This window comes from Tupaia chinensis, unplaced genomic scaffold, assembly GCF_000334495.1.
Source record: "Tupaia chinensis unplaced genomic scaffold, TupChi_1.0 Scaffold146313_1, whole genome shotgun sequence".
Taxonomy (NCBI): domain Eukaryota; kingdom Metazoa; phylum Chordata; class Mammalia; order Scandentia; family Tupaiidae; genus Tupaia; species Tupaia belangeri.
The window spans coordinates 162,875-166,512 of record NW_006206169.1 but is presented as its reverse complement, the minus strand read 5'-3'; the positions used below and the strand labels follow the sequence as shown (position 1 = coordinate 166,512).

General features: G+C 34.0%; 1 pseudogene; it reads right to left on the bottom strand.

Annotated features, from left to right (window-relative positions):
- Positions 1 to 3,321: 3,321 nt before the first annotated feature.
- Positions 3,322 to 3,638, bottom strand: part of LOC102483796 (pinin pseudogene) — a 2,186-nt pseudogene continuing 1,869 nt past the window's right edge.

Sequence of the window (3,638 nt, the reverse complement as noted above, 5' to 3'; positions counted from 1 at the left end):
TTCCCTCAGCCTACAGCCAAAAGACAGTTAAAAAATCTTCTTAGACTTGTAAAATATTACAGGCCCTGGTTCCCAATTTTTTTCTTAGTAGCCTCGCCATCGTATGACCTCACAAATACTTGATAAAAGAGACTTTACCTTGAAAAGACAGTCATAAATAGGCTTCTAACCAAATAAAATTAGCCTTACGACAGCCCCCAGCTTTTAGACTTTCAAATTATACCAAACCTTTTACCTTGTCTGTTCATGAATGTAATACTCAAACATTAAGAGTTCTTATGCAAAAACATGGGAAAAAATAGATCCAATTACATACTATAGTTTACAGCTCAATCCACTAGCTAAGACATATCCTCATTATTTAAAGCAGTAGCAGTGGCACCCAAGGTGGTAAAAACTTCCTCTAGCTTTAAAAAATAAATTTAGCTTTCATGTCCCACATACTTAAAAGCTTTGTTAAATTCCAATCAAACGCAACATTTTTCAGCAGGCAGGCTAACATCTTATAAGATCCTCCTCCTGTCTTTCTAATCTCCTTTATTATTATTATTTTTTTCTTGGAGAGGTTTTCGCTGTAGGGCATGTGCACTCGCCAGGAAGACAGAGAAAGACAGAGAGACAGAAAGTGAGAAATCACCCCCCAGGGGGATGGCCATGCCACAATACCTTCTCTTCTATTTTCCTCTCAGGATCTTGGGCACTCACGCACATGCACCCAGTGTGACTTTAAGCCACCAGGTCCAGGACTCAAACCGTGTTTGACTACATGGCAGTCCAACAACATATCCATTATGCTAACTGATGGCCCCTCTTTCTAATCTCCTTCTAAAATGCTGTATCTTACTAAATCCAGCTACTCTATTGCCTACACCTGACAATGATAAAGATCACAATTGTGTAAGTATAGTACCAAAAATTGTGACCCTTTGTGATAATATACAAAATACCCCATTAGATAATCCTGACCTAATACTTTTTGTTAATGGGTCTTATGCTAAAAACTAAGAAAAAAAATCAAACAAATTATCCTATTACCACACACATGAACTAGGGGAAAAGGGGAATCGTCTCCATTTTAAATCAGCTCAACCTGAAGAACATTTTGCTCTTGAGCTTGTCAACTAGCTAAAGACAAGTCAATAAATACATATACAAATAGTATATATGCCTTTAAAGTAGTCCATGATTTTGGTATGTTATAAAAACAAAGAGAGTTTCTGACATCTAGTGGTACCCATAAAAAATAGACCCCCAGTAAATGAGCTGCTGCTATCCTATTGCCATCACAGATGTCCATTATTAAAATTAAAGCTCATACCTATAAAACTAAACCTAAATATCAAGAAAATGCACTGACAAATTTTGATGCTAAATCAGCTAGTGTTGACAATGTTAAAATATACAATTTAAGTTAACTTCATAAAACTAATCCAGGTCAACTCCCATGTACTGACCTATTTAATAAACAGTACAATGAACCTGATTTAAAAAACAAAATTGACATTCAAAAAGATGTAAATTCAATGTTAAGCATGGACTCAGATGGCCCAGACAAGCTGCCTCATCCTTCCTGTGTCCTTAAAGCTTCCTTTGTTAGAAACGCTGCACTCCACAACTCATCATAGAACAAATAAAACAATACAAACTATAAAAAAGGTGCAATGACTGCTTCAAAATTGTTAAAGTGATTTATAACCAATATTTAATTTGTCATAGCCATAATCCTAAAGAAAATCAGAACACCAAGTGGCACATTTCCACTACCTGATAGACCATTCTAACATTTACAAGTAGATTTCATTCAACTGCTACCCTCAATAAAATGTCAATATGTTCTTGTAGTCATTTACATGTTTTCTAGTTAAAGAAAGGCTTTCCCATATAAAAAAGTTGATGCTATAACAGTAACTAAAAATTACTTAAAATATATTTCTATTATGGAACATATGTAAAAGAAATGAAATTTAAAAATGTAAAAAAAAGAGTGAAGGAGAAAGTATGGAAAATAGTCACAATATAACCTTAACATAGAATGAACACAAGGTGAACAAAATATTGGAAGAAATGTTAGAATATTCTAAAGTCAGAATTACCATTTTTGGAGCATCTGAGGAATTGTGCTCTTTCACTGGCATGGATGACCTTCAGATGGCTAGTTATTTATTGTGCCTATTTTAGCCATAAAATAATTCATTTTAATTTTTCTTATACTGTCTTCAAAAATCATGGAAGAAGTGACAGCCATCTAATTTTAAAATGTAGAGCCACTTTTTTTTTCTCACAAGTCTAAGCCACATTTATTTGCACATGTATAGTAATGGGCAACAGACACTCCAAGTTCATACAAATTTATAAAACAACAAAGTTAATCATCACTTGGTACACTTGTGTGTTATCTTGCTTACATATTCAAGTCTAGATGAACTTCCTTCGTTTTGTAAACTTTCATACAATATTTCCTTAAACAAAAATTCTTAAAAACACATACTGGCATGTTTCAGTTAGAGCCAACACAAAAGTTAAGACAAGACCACAAACTCAAAAACCAAGTTTAGAAGATACTTTTCTACCTCCCTCCCCTAGAAAGAAGCAGTTATTTTAACAGATGTATATGCAGGATCACACAAGTAACCATAAAGGTAAAAGAATGATGCTCCCATGACTAGGGAAAAAATGTCAACTGAATCACGGTTTTAAGGTATCTAAACCAAAACAAGGAAGACTGGGAAATAGTAAGTGATTTAAAAAGAGAACATTCCCCTCAAAGGTGCAAGATCCAATTCTTGACAACTCAAAATAATTGTCTAAGGCAAACAAAAGTGAGGAAACCTTCAAAAAACATTCTAATCATGTTCAGTATCTAGTGATAACTGCTGAAAATGATATTAAGTGAATATTTATTATACAAGTGTCAACAAGGACATCCCAAAAATAATGAAAAAAAAATGCACATTTATTTCTACAAAAGCAATATATGATACAGAATTAAAAGGGACCAGACTTAAAGATTTACCTATTAAAATATACAGATTCTTACTGGAGTATAGGATATTTTAAAAAGATGACAAGGGATGTTAATCTTTTTTATTATTATTATTTTTACATATTTTGAACCTCACATAATTTTGATAAATAACTCTTACAAAATTATGCAAAAAGTACAAGAATGTCTGGTAAACAAACAGTCTATATTTTTGAAAAAGATTTTTTACAACATGCAATTCTTAAGGCAGCATCCTCCTTACAAGGAAAGATAATCCTTTTACTCATCAAGAAATCTTCTGCTGCAAAGAATAGGCTAAGAAAGCCTGGCTTCTTCCATTAACGCCTTTTGTCTTTCCTGTCTGATTTTCGGTCTCTTTCACTTCTTGAAGATCTCTTGCCTGATCGACTACTTTCTGATATAGATCTCTTTCTGTCAGACCGGGAATTCTTATCCTTTGATCCTTTTGTATCTCTACTACTACCACCTTTTGAAGATTTGTGACTTCTTTCTAGTCCTGAAGTATCCCTTCTCTTCCAATCCATAGCTCCTTCTGTGCTTTCTATCTCTATTGTGTCCCCGGCCCCTACTCCGACTTCTGCTCTCACTACTACTAGAAGTGCTACTGCTACTATCTCTGCTGCTGCTGCCAATT